At 29.1% G+C, this 24,807-nt stretch overlaps 1 pseudogene; it reads left to right on the top strand.

Moving 5' to 3' along the window:
• The window catches only part of LOC149569328 (serpin-ZXA-like), a 46,189-nt pseudogene extending 26,100 nt beyond the window's left edge, over positions 1 to 20,089 (top strand).
• Positions 20,090 to 24,807: the final 4,718 nt, after the last annotated feature.

Raw genomic sequence — 24,807 nt, forward strand, 5'->3', positions numbered from 1 at the left:
CCAATGTTTTGTGTGTTGAATATATTCCTTAGGCCCAATCCTCTGCTTGATGATATATCTTCTATTTGGTGAAGGACGAGTATTATCAATCCAAAATTGAATAATTAAGTTCTTAACAGTTTCCCCAATCATGTCAGATCGAGGAGCTCTACACATTAGTGCCCAATTGCCTTCTAATATACTATCATTCAAATTGTTTCTCCTTTTCAGATACTGTAGTACTATCTTTCAACTATACCTGAAATGAGATAATAATGAAGAGATCTATCTATTTTGGGACATTTTCTTATTTAAAATAGATGTCAGTATCACTCTTCGTGCAATGGATTTATCTTCAGATCTAGTTTTTTCCCCAATGGAATGTAACCCTTCCTTAACACTTTCAACAATATCTTTTTCTAGTTTAGAAGTCCTCCTCTTTTTTATACTTGTATCTATACCCAATCGTCTCAGTGGCTCTTTTAATTCATCTTTAACAAGTAAAATTGATAATAGTTGAGTTTTCTCCACTATTGATAGATTCTCAAATTGTGCAATTATGCCTTTAGACTTTTTATTCAATTTCCTCTTCGTAGTATGTGTAGGTTGATTAGCATATTCTCTCAATTTTTTGACATACATTTCAATTAAATGATCTATGTTTCTATGATTAATTTTTCTCTTCAATCTTTGAGCTAGATTAACATTCTCATTTGTTGTTTGATCTCGAGTTGTACAAGAAAAAATGAAACAAAGTCTTAAGATACAATCTCTTTAGGGGACATATATGTATACATATATACATGTTTAACTTGAGTGAAATATTATGTACTTGATTAAATTATCTAACCTTCATATGGTCCTTCTTCAATATCCATTGCTTCATCTTCAATTTCCTCATGTCCAACATTTTCATCATCTACTAGAGTTGCACATGCACGATATAACAAATAAAATCAAGTAAGTTTATAAGGGGAAATATCGCTCACTAAATTTAAAAATTAAAGATATAAAGTTTGATAGAGACCTAGAAATCTAGAGATATCGATATTATATACTTGAAAGAGATGCACAAGTACTTGTTTGAACTTGGGATGAACCTTCTCCAATCTTGGTAGGTTGTCCTGGTTGACTATGTCCTAAATAAATTCATTTATTTAAATTTAATCATAGTCTAATAAACCTTAATGGACTATAAATTATTAGAAAAGGTAATTCCCATGCTAGATAAATTCATAATTTAAATTTATTCATAATGTAATATTTACCCTAAGGACTAAATATGGACATAATTGAATAAACCCTAATGGCCTAAATATGAACATAATTTTAAATAAACTCTTAATATTAAGTTAATCTAGTAATGCTAATTTAAGATAAATATCATATTCCTAATTGGATTTAAACCCTAATCCCAACTAAATAAACTAATTAAATACATTGGAAAAAAAATTGTGCATGTGTACCTGATCTAAGATAGTATCTTGCTAGCATTTCTTGACAATTTTCATCTTCTTGTTCCTTAGTTCTTCTTTGTGCATATTTAATTGCTCTTTTATCTTTATTGCCCATGTTGTAAATTCTTCCTCCAAAATTTGAAAATAGGTTGAAGTTTGTCAAATATTTCTTTTTTCCCAATTCAAAAGCCAATAACTTGATTTCACATAAATGTAAATTGTAAAAAATGAAACTCATATTTATATACAATTTTTAAAAAAAAATAAAACCTCATTATTAGCCAACTAGGGAAAAACCCCAAGGAACCGACTAGAGAAACACCTTTATGGGTGGAGTAGGAATGATTCCACTTCCATAGTTTTGATCGAAACTACCTTGATAGTTTTGATCGAAACTATGAAAGTTGTTTACTAACTGCTTGTGTAAACCACGGATAATTTCAATAGAAACTTAGACATTTAGTTTCTATCAAAATTTTGCAAAAATGTTTTGATAGAAACTAAGTTTCTATCGAAACTAGCTAGATAGAAGCCCACATGAATAGTTTGAAGTTTTTTCAATGATTTCCTTTCTTCGGAGCTGAATTACCAAGTTCAAATGGAGCATTGAAGACCTAAAATTTTACATGATTGAAGTACTCTGAACTAGCTTTCTAATGACTATAATTTGGTGCTTTTCAAATTTTTTTGGTGTATATTTTTTAACATGAATTAAATATAGGTTTATTATAAAAAATAAACTGAGATATTCAATGCTCATGGAAAAATAGTAAATATAAAAGTATTTTTTTTGAAAAATAAGTACGGTCTTCATATTTGAGTCACCTTTCAATAAAATTTTTCTTTTTAAAATTTGGATAAATATATAATAAGTTACATGTGTGAAAAGCCACGTATGCCTAAATTAGTGTTATGCCAACTTTAAGCTACAATAAAATATGAAATACTAATGATAAAGATATAAGACCAACTCTACAGTTTAGGTATGGATGTTAACAAACTAAATTTGAAAGAATCACATTGATATCTATTGTAGAAAAAGAGTTATGTGTGTCAAAAATAGTGTCACTCTTTAAAAATCAGGTTTTTGATAACATAACAATTTTCATAGGAGAAAAAATAATTCAATAAATTCAATTTTAAAAAAAATTTAAAAATATATATTTAGAATCTAGACACAAAATCCTAAAATACTCTAGTTTACATTATCTTCAAATTCCTAACCGTTAAATGGGAATTTGCATTTGAAAGTGAACATTTTCTTAAAAATTCAGATTTCAATGTCAGTTTGGGCAAAAAAGTGTAACCCACTATTGTGGGCTCACATAGTTAATTCATTCTTCTTATGCACATCCCTTGCAAACTAGTCTTTCTTTGTTCCTTGTGACTTCACCATTTTCATCTAGCTCATTTCTGAATACCCACTTGGCGCTAATTACATTTTTTCCTTCTAGTCTAGGAACTAGACTCCATGTTTTGTTCTTCTCAATTTGTTCAATCTCTTCTTCCATGGCTTTACTCTAGAATATATCTTCTAATACATTATTTACTGATTTGGGTTCCTTTGTGCTTAGCTAACATATATCATTTCTCAATAATTTTCTTGGCATTGGTCTAGCATCTTTATCTCTAATGATTTGAGCTACAAGATGATGTCTTTTGACATATTTAGACAATCTTGGCTTAGCTCGTGTTTCTTCATTTTGTCTTTCAACATTAGAATCACTATGTGTTTCTCTGTTAGGTAGTTGAGCATCTCTTTCATGTACAATAATCTCAAAATCAGAATGCATATTGACTTCATTTTGTAATTTGGCATATGAATGTGGGTCAGTTCCTAAATACAACTCAACATTCATAGGCTGTGACTCGATAGTCACTAAAACTTGTTGTTGGTTTGTAGCTTGATTTGCAGTATCTTCTTCAATAGGCATTTGTTCATAAAAGTATACAAATGATTTGTATTCTTCTAATTCTTTCATAGGTTCAGCCTCATGTACTTCTATATATTCATCAAAATTTATATTTGCACTTTCCACAACTTTGTTAGTATTAGTATTCAAACACTTATCAACTTTACTTCTTGTTGAATAGCCCAGGAATATACCTTCCCCACATTTTGCATCTAGTTTGTCATTCTTGAAATCTTTAAGAATATAACATTTGCTTCCAAATACCTTAAAATATTTCACATTAGATGGGTATCCACACCATAATTCAAAAGGTGTTGAATGAGTACCTTTCTTGACTTGTAGATAGTTTAATGTATAGATAGCTATACTTACAGATTCTCTCCAATATTTCAAAGCAACATTCTTCTCCATCATGACTATTCTAGCATAGTCCATTATAGACATATTTCTCCTTTCAACAATTCCATTTTGTGGAGGGGTTCTAGGTGAAAATGTCTACCTTTTGATTCCTCTATTTTTGTAAAACTTTTCAAATTCATTTGATGTGAATTCTCCTCCTCTTTCAGATTTCAAGAACTTCAAACTTTTACCTATTTCCTTTGCAACTCTTGGAAAATATCATTTAAATATTTAAAAGGCATCATATTTCTATTAAATTAGAAACATAGTAGTCATCATTTTGGAATAATCATCAAGAAACAACATAATGTACTTATCTCCTTTGTAGTTTTGCACATTAATTGGTCCACACAAGTCAGTATGAACAATCTCTAGTATTTCTTTAGAGGTATAAGTTTTTCTCTTAAAACTTGACTTTGTCATTTTGCCTAAATGACATTGTTTACACATTGTATTGTTAGCTTTCTTTAGCTTATGCAAGCCTCTAACTTTCTTCATGTTACTGATACTAACCATGTTATCAAAGTTAACATGGCATAATCTCTTGCGTCACAACCATACATCATAAAATTTTACAACAAGACAAGTAGTATCATCTATGTCAAGGTAAAATAGTTTATTTCTAGTTTGATCACCCTTTCCAATCAATTTCCCATTAGTTTCATATATCTTGGCAATCTTATTTTCAAACTCAACCTTACATCTCAAATTATTCAATTGTGATACACTCAATAAATTATATTTAAGCCCTTCAACATAGTAAGCATTGTCACATAAAATCCTATCTATGAGTTTGGTAGAACCTTTTCCTTTTATCAAGCATGGTGCATCATCACCAAATCTTACACTATTTAGTTCATAAAAATTTAAGGTAATAAACTTACTTTTGTCTCAGTCATATGATGTGAGCATCCACTATCAATGATCCATCTATCATTCTTGTTCACACAAGTGACAAGTGTCGTTGCCTCATCTTCATTAGATTCATCATTCATTGCAACATAGACCACGTCATCATCATGTTCATCTGAATCATCCTATATTTCCTCTTCAGCAACATAGAAGGACTTCTTGCCTTTGTCTTTGAAATCCTTGCTATCTTCATCTCTTCTACTTTTTTATTTGTCATCAACCATGTAGTTCTTCTTCTTGGACATCTAGCAACAATATGACCAAGCTCATTGCAATTGACCTTTATGGAATCTTCTTTCCAGTAGTGCTTTAAGTTGCTCAACATCCTCCTCATCTGTATCACTGTCACTGGTCATATACTTCTTCTTTTTCTTTTTCTTCTCCTCATCAGGTTCCTTTAATGACACTTTAGCTTTGAAAGAAAATTCAATCTTTTCAAGTTTTTAATTATCAAAATTAAACAACTCAAAAGTAGTGAGTCTACCCACTAGACCTTCAAGTGATAGATCATCCCCTTGAATACATCTTAGTTCTTAAATTGTAAAAACTCTAATAGCTTATACAATTAATAGTGTCCTTAAAAATTTTCTTAGTACAGTATCATCATCTATTTTACCAGTAGCTCCTCTTATTGCAATAACAACTTCTTTTATCCTTGCAACATATTGAGAAATATTTTCACCTTCTTCCATTCTTATATCATCAAACTTACCTCTAAGACTTTCAACTTTGGCTCTTAGAACATTTTTATCACCTCCATAGATAGTGGCTAGGGAATCCCAAATTTTCTTTGCACTGTCAAGACCTTTGATATCATCAAATTTGGCATAACTTAGGGTAGAGGCAAACTCCAACATTCCCTGGTTGTGTTTCCTCTTTTTCATATCTTCAGCAGTTGGGGCTCTTGTACGATTAACATGCTCAATGGTAATGGTAGATTGTGCATGATCTCTAATTCCTCCAATATCTAGCTTTAATAAAAATTTTCATGCAGGAAAGCTATCTCTATTAAGCTTCAGTACTTATCTTTTAAACATCTTGATCATTGTGGTACTAGTACCTTCAAACTAGTCCTCTCAAGTAGATGGCTTTGATACTAATTATTTGAATAATTTAAAATAACTAAGATGGGGGAGTTATTTAGTCATCCAAGGTCTAGATGTATAAATAAAACTTTTGTCAACTTAGTAAGCCCATAAAACATTTATACTCATGCATGTATCCATAAGATTATGCAATCATTAAATCTTGTAGGTTATTTGTCAAATTAGCTTGTAGAAATGTAAAGCATGAAACAGAATAGATTCATAAACACACTTGACACAATGAGTTACATGCCCAATTTCGGAAGAACCACCAATAACATGCTACTCTTTTCACTCTTCTAAAGTGATGCCTTGTGAAAGGCCAACCTTGTTAAAAGTTACAATAGACACTATTAAATGTGACCTTCTTAAAGGATTTCAATCATTGTGTTGGGAGTGAGCTTTGTTAGAAAAATTTAGACCATTCACTTAGAATTTCACATGGTTAAAGGATTTACAAATAACTATTAGGTCAACCTTAATCCAAAGGATTTACCCTAGACTGATACAATTGTCAAAGAGTAATAGTAAGGCTTGATCTAATACAACTTACAAGTTTATTTGTAGATTGCAAATATTTGTTTAGTCCCCAATTCTACTTGGCCTTTATATATTGTAGTTTTGATAGCTTTTTTACCCTTTAAGCATTCAACTTCTTAACCCTTATTTCTTAACATGCGAATGCAATCTCCTCTTAGCTCACTTGATGAAGCGAAGCCCTTGAATTCCTATCTTCCTTAAATTCTTGCATTTAAATCTTTTGCTTCATGACCAGCCATTCCTATAAATAGGAAATTAAGATATTTTGTTGCTCATTTTAAATCATCCAACTTAGGGTTAGGAAAAATTAGGTAGGATACAATGTATCTACCCCATATTCCATCTTTCTTCTAGAAACTTGTCTTAGAATCCTCTTTGAATTCTCCTAAAAATGGTTTACTCTGAATTTTGTGCCACCAACTATAATTCCCTGCCAAGAGATCCAAAGAATTAACCTAAAGTTTCACTAAGTTTGGTAGCATTTTTTTTTTTTAAACATGAAAGTAAAACCATTCATAACTTAGTAGCAAAAGCAATAACAATATCTAACTGAAAGTAATCATAAACATACATAACAGGTCACATTCTTCAGGGATGCCTTAACATAGAATCACATCTAACATAACCAATTATGTTTCCATCTAATACTACATCCACATGAAATAATAATGAAAAGTCCAACATTCTTAAATTACATTTTCGATTGCTCGATCATCCACTGTACATGCCATAGGGTATGAAAGCCTTAAAAGAATATATATATATATATGTAAAAATAAAGATACATCATCCTATTCTAATCCATGATGCAACAAACTAAAGGTAATCACATGTCATACATGATACATAACCCTCAAGCCTCCAGTAGAAATCCTAACTAGTCAATAACTAGTCAACCCAAAAACCCAAAACAGATAGAATAGAGAAAACACAATGCAAGCGCATGTTTTGGTTTACTAAAATTACAAAGTTTTATTGAGTAAGAAGGTCTCTGTTTTTGTTTCAAGTATATTTCAAATGTATAAGATTCTTCATTTAATCTACAAGTCGACCCATTTAACACTTTGAATTAAGCATAGAATTATCCCTCCATTATTTTAAAACAATTTCCTAAAATAATCAGTAGATAACTACTTGTCTATAACATTTGCATTCTTCCTCAAAATTAATGTCAACAATCAATTTCCCTAAAAGATCTCCCAATATTTAAATTTTAAGATTAAGACTTATCACCTTTCAATTAAGTGACCCACAAATTCCCTGAATTCATTATTATCGACTAAACAATTAAAACTCTATTATTAATTAAATTTAATTAATTCTATGAATAAATTATCTAGTAGCTATGTCAATAACTACATGATTAATAACTGATGATAATTTTGTCGATTAAGAGTCAACTATGTTTTATTTCATCAATGTTCAAATTAATAATTTAATAATAACAAGTTATAATAAATCCCCAATACCAAATATTAATATCTCAAATAAATTCCTCCTATGTATGTTGATTAATAAATCAATTAATTAATACTCCTTCTATTATTAACCAATTCAAATTGATTAATATCTTTTTCAAAACTTAAATTATTAATTAATCTCAACTAAATTTACTTTAATCAAATTAATTAATAACTATCTAAACCATTTATAATATTATTTACTTAATAGTTTGCTAGACCCAACAAACATTAATAAACAATAAACTCATCAAAACTATTATTAATCCATCTAGAGAAACCTTACATAAACTTCATTAGTTAATATTTAACTAAATCTTAGCACAATTAAGGTATATCAATAATTTATTTAATAATTCATAACGTATTAATAATAACATAATAATTCAAATCGTAGCAATGTTATAACAATTTTATAATATAACAACAACTCCTTGTCAATTAAATCTTAATCCAATATAATTAAGTCTCTTAATTTAAATCATTATAATAATCATCATTAAACATCATAATATAAATTACCATCTCTTAATTATTTAATATATATTAAATAGTATTTAATATACATTAGATAAAATTAATATTAAAAGTCAACCATTTTCTAATCACTTAATATTCAAATTAATAATTCAATATCTCTTTTCGATTAACAAATTATTATTAAATTGATATTTCATATTTAACAATTATCAACATAAACATTTATAAAGTAATCAAATATTAAAATCAATATCAATATATATATATATATAATAATAATAATAACAAACTATTAAAAATCTTAATTGCATTGAATCACATTATAAAATGTATTAACTCTACGAATCTGAACATAGGCGTAGGCTTTTATTCCCCCTGCCACATCAAAGTAAGTTGTGCTGACGGTTGTGGTCGTAGGCTTTTATTTAAATATGTGCTGCGGGTTATAAAGAAAGGAAGGTCATGCGGCCTGTGGGTCACAGGTACCCTACAAACACGTGGGTACTCTGCGACTTGTGCAAGTACACCACCGGCAATTGGGGTACGGGGTCCCTAAAATGTTTTTATATATATATATATATATATATATATATATATATATATATATATATATATATATATATATATATATATATATATATATATATATATATATATATATAAACATTTTCAATAAGCGTTTTCCACATACGATTCAAAATTTATAAATATATAACTCCATTGCGATCTTATACAAATATATTCATATATGTATGTGTGTATATATATATATATATGGATATACGTATTTGTATATATATGCATATATATATATATATATATATATATATATAGAAAATAGAATTTCATTAAACATTTTTCTATTGTGATATGACAACACCATTTTTAAATAAATAAATAAATATATGTATGTATGTATGTATATACATATATATATGTATATATATTTATGTATATATATATATGTATATATTTATGTATATACATATATATATATACAAGTAGTCAAATTTGTACAAATATGTATATTTTATAATGAGGCATATACATAATCTAAAAAGGGCTTCCATTTATAATAACTTATAAAATATTTGTTCCCATTAATCTATCTAATATGTTTGACTATAAATGTTAACTTAGAATTCTTCATTAAAATACAAACCCTTGTCTAATCAAATCTTCGATTCTATTACAATTCAAACCCAAACCCGATTTAAAACTAATTTATTTTCATGAATGGAAGCTAGGGTTTTCTAATTAAGTTCTCTATTGATTTCTTCACATAATGAGAGAATCAACATGCAAATTTGAATTAAACATTCATCACAAGAATTATCCAAGCAATCATCTAGTAGACACGATGAAGATAGGAAGACAAAGCATGCAAAAAGGGAATATGCAAAAATCACGAGTGTACCTAGATACTGATGCTAATTCCTTTCTCCTCAGAATTCGTAGAGCAAGCTCCTTCCTCCTCCCATGTTCCTGGTCCTCCAACAAGTCTCCCAATGCTCCTTCTAAGCTTCTAAGAGTGCCTCCTAATAAGGAACACTCAGGAAGCACCTAGAATGTCTCTAGAAACAATCAGAAGGTGTTGACAACTAAGCACGAGCTTTTTCCAACCTTCTAGATGAGTCATGAGGTTGTAGACACCATGTGGTTAATTTGAGCACTAACGTCTATGTTGTTGACAACACCTGCATAATTAGAGTGAAAACTCTTGTGTTGTCTACATGACAACTCCTAAGAAATCGTAAACTCCTAAATATTAAAACAATGCACATTAATTAATTTAATATTCACTTTAATCTTTCCAATTTAATTAATTTATTAATTTTTAAATCTCATGCACTAAATTTAATAACTCCACTTGTTTTATCTTAATATATTTATATTTTAATCACATGCACACATCATGCAACCTATAATCTTTTAATAATTTTAATATCTTTTCCACTTTTAAATTCATTTTCGAAACTTAATTGCTTAAATATTTATTAACTTAAATAAATATTATCACATTCCAACTTTAAAATTATAACTTTTATCTTCAAATTTAATTAATTTCCTAATTAATTAAATAAAATAAATATTAAAATACAATATTAATTTTCCATTAAATTCAACCATTACTTAAATCTTTTAATTAGGCTTAATTAATAGAAAATACACCAAGACTCATAAAATAAAATACAAAAAACCCATTATAGAAAAACACATATAAAGTCAAACCAAAAGGGTTAATATCACGAATTACGTCATCTGACGCATTCAGAGGGTACTCAAGTCAGATACTTGTCCTAATTTTCAATTAGGACAAATGGCTTAAAGGGTCGAGATTTGGACTTGAGAATTTATCTCCCCTCACTTACCATTGAAATAATGCAATAGGGTACGCTCATCTTGGCAATTCAAGGAAGTCGATACTCGATACCTTCAACTTGCATAAAACCCACACATGTACAAGCACAATATATACTAAGCTAAATAGGAAATGGTAGGAAGTGGTGTATCATGTAGATCTCGACTAGCAGGTGACTACGACTCCCTTCCTTAACCACATTAGAAACGCCATCCAAGAACAAACACACACACCATACACATGCAAGTATGGGGTAAGTATCCATAAGAAAACACATCTAATAATAAACCATCTAATTAATCATTAACGTAAAGCAATGTAATAATCGTCATGCATACATGAAATGTAGAGTCTAAGTAATATCATCACATATGAACTGAATCCGTAGCACAATATCTGATAATCTCAAAACAATGCTACTAACCATCAACATAAAACTAGTCCTAAAAGAGTTCGACAATGATAACAAAAATGTGACCTAGGTGCAAACACTATATCCAGCCCCCCTAGAATTAGGCTTACTCCTGGAGCTTGTAAGAATGAAAACCTAAGATACTCACTATTCAGGTCCCATTGAACCCTTTCCCCCTATATGGGAATATGATTCCACTGGTAACACTACAACACACTTAGAGCAATATGATTCTAGTTTAATGATAAAACAAAAACCATATCGATCCAATATTCATTCTTTTAACAACTACTAAAATAGATCCCCTAATACATTCTAAACAAGAGCAACATAATGCTCGCAGAGATAAACAAAGGCATACTAGCTTACAACATAGACAAAAGGTACATGTTTCGAAACCATAATGAGTTTCAATTTTCAGTTTTGCACTTGTTTAGGTTTAAGTAGAATTTTTAGTTTTGGAAGCTAAGTGTTGAAGTATGAAAAATATGCAAGTAATAGTTTAAGTTTTGTTTTAGTTCACCTAGTTTCGAGTTTTTTAGCTTGAAAGAGATACACATGATAGTTCAAAGTTTTCGTTTTGTTCAACTAGTTAACAACTAGTGGCATTCAAATATACCTAGAGCTCCCAATGTTGAAACTCTAGCTCTGATACCAAATGTAATGCCCTACAAAGAGATTCAAAGAATTAACCTAAAGTTTCACTAAGTTTGGTAGCATTTTTTTTTTTTAAAACATGAAAGTAAAACCATTCATAACTTCGTAGCAAAAGCAATAACAATATCCAACTGAAAGTAATCATAAACATACATAACAGGTCACATTCTTCAAGGATCCCTTAACATAGAATCACATCTAACATAACCAATTATGTTTCCATCTAATACTACATCCACATGAAATAATAATGAAAACTCCAATCTTCTTAAATTACATTTTCGATTGCTCGGTCATCCACTATACATGCCACATAGTATGAAAGGCTTAAAAGAATATACATATGTAAAAATAAAGATACATCATCCTATACTAATCCATGATGCAACAAAATAAAGGTAATCACATGTCATACATGATACATAACCCCCGAGCCTCTAGTAGACATCCTAACTGGTCAACAACTAGTCAACCCAAAAATCCAAAATAGATAGCATAGAGAAAACACAATGCAAGCACATGTTTTGGTTTGCTAAAATTACATAGTTGTATTGAGTATGGAGGTCTCAGTTTTTGTTTCAAGTATATTTCAAATCTATAAGATTCTTCGTTTAATCTACAAGTCGACCAATTTAACACTTTGAATTAAGCATAGAATTATCCCTCCATTATTTTAAAACAGTTTCCTAAATAATCAATAGATAACTACTTGTCTATAACATTTGCATTCTTCCTCAAAATTAATGTCAAAAATCAATTTCCCTAAAAACATCTCCCAATATTTAAATTTTAAGATTAAGACTTATCACCTTTCAATTAAGTGAGCCACAAATTCCCTGAATTCGTTATTATCGACTAAACAATTAAAACTCTATTATTAATTAAATTTAATTAATTCTATGATTAAATTATCTAGTAGCTATGTCAATAACTACATGATTATCAGCTGATGATAATTTTGTACATTAATAGTCAACTATGTTTCATTCCATCAATGTTCAAATTAATACTTTAATAATAACAAGTTATAATAAATCCCCAATACCAAATATTAATATCTCAAATAAATTTCTCCTATGTATGTTGATTAATAAATCTATTAATTAATACTCCTTCAATTAGTAACCAATTCAAATTGATTAATATCTTTTTCAAAACTTCAATCATTAATTAATCTCAACTACATTTACTTTAATCAGATTAATTAATAACTATCTTAACCATTTACACTATTATTTACTTAATAGTTTGCTAGACCCAAAAAACATTAATAAATAATAAACTCATCAAAACTATTATTAATTGATCTAGAGAAACCTTGCATAAACTTCATTAGTTAATATTTAACTAACTCTTAGCACAATTAAGGTATATCAATAATTTATTTAATAATTCATAACGTATTAATAATAACATAATAATTCAAATCGTAGCAATGTTATAACAATGTTATAATATAACAATGACTCCTTGTCAATTAAATCTTAATCCAATATTATGAAAGTCTCTTAATTTAAATCATTATAATAATCATCATTAAACATCATAATATAAATTACCATCTCTTAATTATTTAATATATATTAAATAGTATTTAATATACATTAAATAAAATTAATATTAAAAGTCAACCATTTTCTAATCCCTTCATACTCAAATTAATAATTCAATATCTCTTTTCGATTGACAAATTATTATTAAATCGATATTTCATATTTAACAATTATCAACATAAACATTTATAAAGTAATCAAATATTAAAATCAATATATATATATATATATATATATATATATATATCTTGCAATATTATAAAAAATTGTTAAAAATTCGAATTGCATTGAATCACATTATAAAATGTATTAACTCTACGAATCTAAACGTAGGCCCAGGCTTTTAATGCCACTGCCACATCAAAGTAAGTCATGTGGATGGCTGTGGCTGTAGGCTTTTATTTAAATACGTGTTGTGGCTTATAAAGAAAGGAAGGTTGTGCAGCCCGTGGGTCGTAGGTACCCTGCGAACACGCGGGTACTCTACGACTCGTGCAGGTACACTGCTGGTAGTTGGAGTACGGGGTCCCTAAAATGTTTATATATATATATTTAAACGTTCTCAATAAAAAATTTCGACATACAATTTGGAATTTATATATATATAACTCCATTGCGATCTTTACCCTTTGCCTATCTAAAACTTTGAATTAAGCATAGAATTAGCCCTCCATTATTTTAAAACAATTTCCTAAAATAATCGATGGATAACTACTTGTCTATAACATTTGCATTCTTCCTCAAAATTAATGCCAACAATCAATTTCCCTAAGAACATCTCCGAATATTTAAATTTTAAGATTAAGACTTATCACCTTTCAATTAAGTGACCCAAAAATTCCTTGAATTCGTTATTATCGACTAAACAATTAAAACTCTATTATTAATTAAATTTAATTAATTCTATGATTAAATTATCTAGTAGATATGTCAATAGCTACATGATTATCAGCTGATGATAATTTCGTACATTAAGAGTCAACTATGTTTCATTCCATCAATGTTCAAATTAATACTTTAATAATAACAAGTTATAATGAATCCCTAATACCAAATATTAATATCTCAAATAAATTCCTCCTATGTACGTTGATTAATAAATCAATTAATTAATACTCTTTCAATTATTAACCAATTCAAATTGATTAATATATTTTCCAAAACATCAATCATTAATTAATCTCAACTTCGTTTACTTTAACCAGATTAATTAATTACTATCTAAACCGTTTACAGTATTAGTTACTTAATAGTTTGCTAAACCCAAAAAACATTAATAAATAATAAACTCATCAAAACTATTATTAATCAATCTAGAGATACCTTACATAAACTTCATTAGTTAATATTTAACTAACTCTTAACACAATTAAGGTATATCAATAATTTATTTAATAATTCATAACGTATTAATAATAACATAATAATTCAAATCGTAGCAATGTTATAACAATGACTCCTTGTCAATTAAATCTTAATCCAATATCATTAAAGTCTCTTAATTTAAATCATTATAATAATCTTCATTAAACATCATAATATAAATTACCATCTCTTAATTATTTAATATATATTAAATTGTATTTAATATACATTAGATAAAATTAATATTAAAAGTCAACCATTTTTTAATCCCATAATATTCAAATTAATAATTCAATATCTCTTTTCGATTGAAAAATTATTGTTAAATCGATAATTAGTATTTAACGATTATCAACATAAACATTTATAAAGTAATCAAATATTAAAATCAATTAATAGATATATATATATATATATATATATAATAATTATTAATAAATCACACACAAACACACACACACACACACACACACAAATTGTTAAAAATCTGAATTGCATTGAATCACATTATAAAATGTATTAACTCTATGTATCAGACTCCATGTCCTTAATTTGTGCGCTAACCCCTTTGTTGTTGACAACACGTGCATAATTAGAGTGCAAACTCTTGTGTTGTCTACATGACAACTCTCGAGAATTCACAAACTCCTAAATATTAAAATAATGCACATTAATTAATTTAATATTCACTTTACTCTTTCCAATTTAATTAATTTATTAATTTTTAAATCTCATGCCCTAACTTTAATAACTCCACTTGTTTTATCTTAATATATTTATATTTTAATCACATGCACACATCATGCAGCCTATAATATTTTAATAATTTTAATATATTTTCCACTTTTAAATTCATTTTTGAAACTTAATTGCTTAAATATTTATTAACTTAAATAAGTGTTATCACATTCCAACTTTAAAATTATAACTTTTATCTTCAAATTTAATTATTTTATTTAATTAATTTCTTAATTAATTAAATAAAATAAATATTAAAATACCATATTAATTTTTTATTAAATTAAACCATTAATTAAATCTTTTAATTAGGCTTATTTAATAGAAAATACACCAAGACTCATAAAATAAAATACGAAAAATTCATTATAGCAAAACACATACAAAATCAAACCAAAAGGGTTAATATCACGAATTACGTCATCTGACGCATTCAAAGGGTACTCAACTTAGATACTTGTCCTAATTTTCAATTAGGACAAATGGCTTAAATGGTTGGGATTTGGACTTGAGAATTTATCTCCCCTCTCTTACCATTGAGATAATGCAATAGGGTACGCTCATCTTGGCAATTCAGGCAAGTCGATACCTGGTACTTGCAACCTACATAAAATTCATGCATGTACAAGCACAATATATACTAAGCTAAACAGGCAATGGCAGGAAGTGGTGCATCATGTAGATCCTTGCTAGCAGGTGACTACGACTCCCTTCCTTAACCACATTAGAAACATCATCCAAGAACAAACACACACATCATACACATGCAAGTATGGGTTAAGTATCCATAAGAAAGCACATGTGATAATAAACCATCTAATTAATCAATAACTGAAAGCAATGTAATAATCATCATGCATACATGAAATGTAGAGTCTAAGTAATCTCATCACATATCAATTGAATCCATAGCACAATATCTGATAATCTCAAAACAATGTTGCTAACCATCAACATAAAACTAGTCCTAAAAGAGTTTGACAATAATAACAAAAATGTGACCTAGGGGTAGGCACTACACCAACTCATCATCCTTGTCTTCTACCTGTTTCACAAATTCCAATAAAATAAACTTGTTAGCTCAGATTCATTGAATCCATGATATTTCAAATAATTTAGTAGCTTAGCATTATCAACCTTTTGATGCTCGACACAAACTACATTGCTCTGCATCCACTATGAAATTACTTGGCACTAACAAAGTTTACTAGTGCTTGACATCAACTAAACTTTTCTCAACATCCACTATTTTTCTTGGCATATACTAGAATGAACTTTTACTTGACTCCAACTAATTTTCTACTTGGCTTGCACTGACTTTTCTCAACACCTAATATCCACTCAATTAAGCTTGGTAGAAAAACTTTGTGTAACCTATTCTTCTAAACTTTCTTAGTGTAACTGATCTTTGTAACCTTAAGTAGATTATCAATGCATCATGTCATCACTGTCTTAACTAATTCTTGTACTTCATTATATAATCATAACTCAACCTTTCCTTTAGGTTCTATCGTTACATCTTTTGATCAAATCTTCTTCATTAATTAAATAGGTGATAGTACTTAAATAATGTAAACAATTATCTTACCAGCTAATAGCAGGTTTGACATCAGTGACAAAATAATGATTAAAACATACTTGTATATTCTCAACAATCTTCCTTTATAATCTCCCTCTTTGATTAGCTTCTTCAATCTATTATCAACAAGTTTCCCCTAGATGGTATGGAAAAGACTATTAGTATTAGCCAAAATGGGGTATCCATGTCATAGTCCTTTGAGTAACAAGCACCTCAAATCATGCATTTAGCTTGGTCTCTCTTAGAAGAATAAAAAAAACAATACATTGATCTCTTTAGAGATAAGAAAATCAATTTTGTGTAGACTTATGAAGATATTCCTAGGCTTGACACTAATCTAATCGTGCATCAATTGTCTATAGCTCCTATTATTAAGCCACTAAAATAAAAATTATGAAAGATACATCCACATATAGCTCTCTTGGTCAAAGTTAAATTAGACAAACTCTTGAGTGTTGGATCTATATAAGTTATCAACTATGTTAAATAAATTTCAAACCTTGCCCCATCTAAACATGACAAATTCATTCATGTGTGCACATATTTTTGAGACTTTACCAATCTTTAACAAAGGACGACTTTCCACTTCCAAATAGACATGATAGTGGATATGATTGTGGGTTATGAAACATACTCTTCTATGGTTGATTGATCAAGATATAATCAAATTAAAATTGCTATTGAAGACCAAGTAAAGACTATTTTTTTTAAAATTTTTTTTTTCAAATTTATGACAGATAGTTCTAGATTCAAATTTACAATAAATTCATCCTTATCTCATATTTTCTTTTCCTTTTCAAATTTTGCATTGGTGAAATCAAACCCATTATCTCCCTCACATTCATTAGTCATCATTGATTGTCCAAACAACTTTAGAAAAGTGCAAAGGACTACTGCTTTGCACATTTCATAGTTAATGTATGTAGTTTCGTGCCATCAAAATTGGAATTTTAGTGATCGATAAAGTTGGTGGAATGAGGTTTGGTGTGATTAGGCCTGACTGTGAATTAATTAGGGCTTCAATCTTTTTGTTTTTTTGTGTTGTTGGAGAAGATTCTCTTTTTATTTTGTAGGCTGAGCTCTTTTAATGGCACAGAGCCCAGATTTCATGTAGAAAATGGAAACAGAGGATGATTTTGAAGCTTCAGCGATGTTGCCTATAGAGGGCATTGAAGATAAAAGACACTTTTCTCCAAAATGTTGTTGATGGATTCTCAAACCCTAAGGTGGACTCCGCATTTTAAAGAATATTTTGGAATTTTATTTCTTTAATTTCAGCTCTTGGAAAATCAATTTTACCTCTGGAAAAAATGCTACGAGCCAATGGAAAATAAATAAATTAGTATTTGAAAATTAATTAAAAATAAATCATTTTGAACTTTATTATTTTGAAGATTTTGTTTAAAAAAATTAATTGTACAACAGGAACATTAGTTCTTGCCTTATCTATGCCTTATTAATGTTGATAAGCATTCTACAATGGCAGAATGGGTGGAGTGGGATGGTGTGAGCATGTTAATGTTAACTTTTATTCTTGTATGTTAAATTTGACAACCATCTACATATCAAAAGTTTAAATCTTATTAAAAATAGAATCTACTTTTAAAAATAATTTAATAAATACCACATAAAATAATTGTTTAAATTATAATATTTGGAGATATAAATCACCCTTTTTTAAGAAATAATAATAAAAATATTAAGAAATAAGTTTAGATGTAGTAAATTAAGTTATAATTATTTTGTGGTGGATATTTATCAACATTTCTTTAGATAGATTTTTAAGATATCTATCCTAATTAATGCTGGTAGGCATTCTACAATGACAAAATGGGAGAGTGGGATGATGTGAGTATGTTAATGTTAACTTTTACTCTTTTAGGTTAAATTTGACAACCATCTACATGTCAAATGTTTAAATCTTATTATAAATAGAATATACTTTTAAAAATAATTTAATAAATAGCACATAAAATATCCATTTAAATTACAATATTTGGAAATATAAATCATCCATTTTTTAAGAAATTAAAATAAAAAGCTTAATAAAAAATTAAATAAATAGAGATAAAGAAATACAAATACTTTTAAATGTAGTAAATTAAATTATAATTATTTTGTAGTGGATATAAATCGGCATTTCTTTAGATAGATTTATTTAAGATATTTATACTAGTACATAAGACATAGACCAAATTTCTTTAAATAGATTTATTTATCTTTAAATAGATTTATTTAAGATATTTATACTAGATAAGACATACACTCAAACATATTTAAATTGTTAAAGTGAATATTCGCCAGTTATAATTTTGCACATCCAACTTATACGAAGAAATCGTATCCAATGTGCATTGTTTAAATCAAATTAACTTCATAAAATAATATCATCCACCCTGGGATTTAGCTATACGCGCGTTGGGTTACCCGTAGTTTTCGGCAAAGGACTTTAGGTCGGCACAAGAAACTTTGGACGTTCCTATACATGTTAAAGCTCAATTGAAAAAGCAAGATATCCTCAATGCCTGTAAAAGAAGCAATATATTACAATTCTTGATGACCGCAAAATACTCTACCTTCCCTATGTTCAGGGACAGGACAGGCGATGCTTCTCCATGTACATTATCCTACACAATGATATCAATGGTCTTCCTGAACTTGAGAGAAAAGTTGATCTTAATTTTCTTGAGCACCATCTTTACCTGGGAAACAAGGTGGAGGTACGTTCTTTTCAGCTACCTCGCTTCAAGATATCATCTAGTGTTAATGCAACTGAGGTACTGAAAAAGATGGGACTTGTCCTGCCCTTCACTGATGGTGCCAATTTCAATGACATGGTTGAATGTGTGAGTGGGAGTCTGTGCATTTCAGAGGTTTATCACAATTCATATGTGGAGGTTAATGAGGAGGGTACTGAAGCAGCGGCTCTCACTGCATTCGAGTATGAGTGGCGATACGCAACCACATACCCAATTGAGGACTTTGTAGCTGACCATCCATTCATGATTGTGATCAAGGAAGACAAAAGTGGGATTATCCTCTTTGTTGGGCATGTGCTTAATCCATCAGAAAGCTAATGTGGTTAACCTTTAATGTTTGAAGTCAACCCACTGATGATATAATTAGGAACAGGAATAATTATCGGCTATTGTAGAGCAAGCAGGATAGAATGTTTGGTACTTCTTGAAGCATAGAATATCCACTGTTTAGAGGTAATGGCATTTTCACAAACTTTTTGAAGATCTCGTGAGTATAAAGAAATAGATTATTGCTTGCTTTGCTATTTTGAAATCAGGTTGATGTTGTCACGGATGTGTGTTGTCTTCCACTGAAACTAGGGCTTGTCGTCAAAGTAGTGTAATTTGCTTGTTACATTTGGGATCATGTTTTCCTCAACCCATCTTTGGATTAAAGCACAAAGCTCATATTTTAAGTTCAGTTTGAAGCTTACAATACAGAAATAGTTTGAAAATTTTACTTACAAATATATATGGAAAAATACGTAATCTTTTTGAAAAGAATGGCAGAAAGTTATTGATTTATAAGTTGTTTAAATTTAAAAAATAAGTTCCAACTTAAATCTAGTTAAGATATAAATATTTATAAAAGTGTTTCAATCTTTTATTGATTTATTGGTTAGTATATTTTAATGTGAAATTGATATTGTTAGAAGGAATGGTCAATTGATGGAAAGATATTCTAATTTTTCCATGTTCTTTGTATATATCTTATCTCTATCTCCTCTGCTCTGCCTTTCTTTCTTATTTCACCTTTGTTAATCTCCCACTAATATTTCTCCCCTTCTTTGTCTCTCTAATAACAGTTTGTAAGTTGACAACAATATTATATGCTACTAGCAACATGAATACATAAAGAGTACCAAGCATTCCTCTCAATAATAAGAAACTTAACAAAGTTAAAGAGTCGATCATAAATATTCAAATCAAGTGAAATAGAAATTCAAATGAGAGGATGACTACTTTAGCCAAGGAAACAGGAAAGAAAAGAGATAGAAATTTGCAAAGTTGTCTACAAACTAAACAAAGAGCTCAACCAACCTATCCATCTTCATCCAATTTTTTCCCTCCATCTACATCTACCAGAATGACCCTGGTGTCTTCATCTATAGAATTAGGTGAAAGGAACTCCTCTATCTTCCTGTGCTTTCATTCACTACCCATTTATTCACCTCCTCTAGAATATTAGGTACCTGATAAAAGTTATTTAAAAGGCCAACTATTAGGTACCTGCATAATTGATAGCAATTAGAATACATATTCATTTCCTTTGTGGAATGCATGGAAGAGAAAGATTTATACCTTCTTGACAAAGTCTAATTGTGTTTCAAAATCATGGACTGTTTCACCCGTGCTCGATTTACAAAGGTGAGAAGGGGACCTCCCCTAACACTTTCATCAGCCAAAATAACATTGATGAGTTGAGATAAAAGTTCATGCATTTGATAGGCATCCTTGAAATGGAGACAAGTGCAAAACTAGTCCAATGTTTTGTCTTGTGGTTTAGTGCTACAGGTATGCTGAATGAAGAAAACACAAGAGTTATTATCTACACTTACTTGTAGTGCTTCATTTAAAAAATCAATTGAGAACTCTATTTGACTTTGAACTAAATCCTACATATCCATGGCTCTTTAGAACAGTGAACTACCCATTAAAACCAAAGATTTATATATCCATAAGTTGCCCCAACATGAGGTTTCTAGCTCTCATTTTTCTCAATATATAGAAATCAAAAAATATATATTCAGTTGGGGTATGGTCCTATGGAGGGGCTTCCTAAAAAGTTTCAATGGGTAATCTAGAGATTTTTTAGGAGTACTTTTAAGTGGGAGGTGCCATGAATTTTTTAGTCAAGTTATTTTGATAAAGTTTCAGTCCTATAATTTATGGAAGCGGGTGGTCTCATGATCTTTTTAACTTTTACTTATTCAATTCACTTACTAAATAAATAAATATATTTTAAAAGTTTATTGATAAAATATACAAATTAGTATATGATTGACAAGAGACACAAGAAAAAGCCTAAGTGGGGGGGGTGCACAATTTCTAGCCCCCCATCTTTTCTGCTCATTTAAATATGTACCCTAAAAAATAGAGGCTACTACTTTTGAGGAGAAGATTTCAATTAATCTCGTAACAAACTTTTTATTTATTTAATAAGACCACCCACTCCACCAAAATAGGTTATGCAACCCCCTTCATGGGATCACATCCTTAGATATTAAAAAAGGGGCCATGAGATTAGAGAAGGGACTATTCATAACAAAATATATTGAGGATCTCATCTTGAAATCGATTTATATATATTTATCTTAATCCTAAAATATCTTTTTCTTAAAGAAGATATAAATGCAGTTATGATTGCATTAGAAAAAAGCAAAGAAAACTCAAAAGCCAAACCACATAAGGAGTAAACCTATTCATATTGATTTTTTCAATGATATTATCCAATATAAATAAGACTATTGAACATTCCAACTTGTTAGACATTTTCAATATCTTTAATAAGTCAACTCTACATATGGGGTTCATCTTTTAGAAACATGCATACATTCCCCAAGCCTTTGTTGCAACTTCTCTTTTGACTCTATCACCTTTTGCTTTGCTAATCATAACAAATGGAGATGAAACAAGTATTGCTCATACAAAATTGATGTCTTTGTTTTTAATGGTAGGGTAAGGGACACATGAGTCCAATAAAGAATATAATAGAACTCCTCAAAGGATTACAAAAGGATTACTACTCATGAAACATATATCAATGAGTTTGACTCAAAAACTATAGAGACGAATTCAAATAACAATATCACAATAGTTGAGAAAATCATTGAATTTAATTCATGAAATAAAGGAGGGGTGAAAATTTATTCAAATGGAAAGAGAAACAAGAACAAATAGAGAAAGGGCATCAGACAACCCTATCAAGATCAACCAAGTGATCGAGTTGAGAAAATTAGTGAGTTTAATTCAACAAAGCTTTAATTTAATCTTTGATATGGAAAAGTGATCAAAATTTAACTACTAAGAGTAGAGTTCTAATAGTGAGGAGTTCCTTCAAGAGGATATAGATGAACCTATTTAAAAATATAGAGGACAAAAACCAAAAAAATAGAGGTTTCAAGGACTATTGGTTTTGTAGATTAATGTCATTGCAGGTTTTGGACATATCAAACCAATACTTGACTACTAGAGTTTTAGTTTTGGACATTGAAGGGTGGGAAATTGGGTGCATTGATATATAATAGCTTAAAAAAAGGTCTCCTTTTCAAGAATATATAAGTTTCTAGATGCAATATATAGGAAAAATCTTATAATTCCTTCTCTTAACATACTATTCAACATTAATTTGAAAGTTCATGGGAATTTAGAGGGGGATTCTATGTCATAAAAATAGGGCTTCATAAGTTATTAATATTGATTTCTATAAAGATTTAGTTTTCTCTAATTAGCCCCTTTAATTTTTTAAGTGATTGGTATATTTGAATTCTACGATTTCCTTTGGCTTAGCTGATTGGAAATTCCAACTTATATGTTTTATTCGGCTTATATGTTTTCCCAAAAAAATTGATACTTTTGTGATTATGATTGAGGAAACTAAAGATATATGTTGAATTTAGATGATTTGTTTGGATTACTAATTGCACATGAATCCAGGGTAAATAAGAACAATGACACAACTTTGGATAATACTTTCAAGAAACAAATAAAATTTGGTAGAGGTTGAGGAAGAGTAAACTTTGGATTTAGAGGAGGAGGAAGAGGTGAAAAAACTATCGAAGAGAAGGAAGAAAGAGTTCAGATCTTATAGCATGGAGAAACCAATGTCTAAATTCAAGGGGACACAATAACAATCAAACATCATAAAGGTATGAAAAATAAAATACTCAATGTTATTATTGCAAGGAGCTTGGACATTTTTTAAATGAATGGAAAAAGAAACAAGTAGATATAGGGAAGAAACATGCAAACTTTCTAAGAGTAGTTATGGGACATTGTTCATTACATGTCATGTAGTTGAAGAGAGCTCAAGTTATGTATGGTTTCTAGATAGTCATTGTAGTAATCGTGTGATAGTAAATAAAAATATTTTTTAAAGCTTGCATACTTCAACCGAATCAAAAGTGAAATTCAAAAATAATAACACAATAGAGGTAAAATAAAAAGGTGCAATTAATTTAGTGAAAAAGCTTGGTAAGAAATATATTTCTAATGTTTATTTCATATTAGGTTTGAAGCATAATCTTATAACAGTGGGACAACTTGCACAAAAAGGTTATAAATTTGTTTTGAAAATAATATGTACACTATATTTTATATTTCTCCTACTAACATGGTGATTACACGGGTTGAAACGACAAGCAATAGAATGTTTCCACTTCACATAAAAATTTGAGTGATGTAGGAGACTAGAGCAAGTTTCAAGGAAACATTTCAAGATCAAGCATGAAAATAACATTTGAAATATGGTTATCTAAATTTCAAGGGATTATGTTTGGTTCAAAGGAAAAATGGTAAGAGTTTTACCCCTCACTAAAGAACCATTTAGTTCATATGAAAGTTGTATTTTCTTAAAGCAATGTAGGGAAAGTTTTCCAAAATAAATGTCATATAGAGCTTGGGCACCTTTAGAAATTGTTCATATAGACTTGTGCGGTCCAATGCAAACACCATCATTATGGGAAGTATTTATTTTCTAACATTCACTGATGATTATTGTAGGAAAACATGGGTTTACTTTCTCAAATATAAATTCGAGACATTTGCAAAATTCAAGGAGTTTAAAGAATTGGTTAAAAAATAAAGAAATCTATCCATCAAGGTTTTGAGATCAGATAGAGGAAGTAAATGCAAGTTAATCAAGATTTTGGATTATTGAAGGTGTCATGGATTAAAGTT

The sequence above is a fragment of the Cupressus sempervirens genome, chromosome 3, assembly GCF_028749045.1.
Source record: "Cupressus sempervirens isolate cs-2001-9-10 chromosome 3, ASM2874904v1, whole genome shotgun sequence".
Lineage (NCBI taxonomy): Eukaryota > Viridiplantae > Streptophyta > Pinopsida > Cupressales > Cupressaceae > Cupressus > Cupressus sempervirens.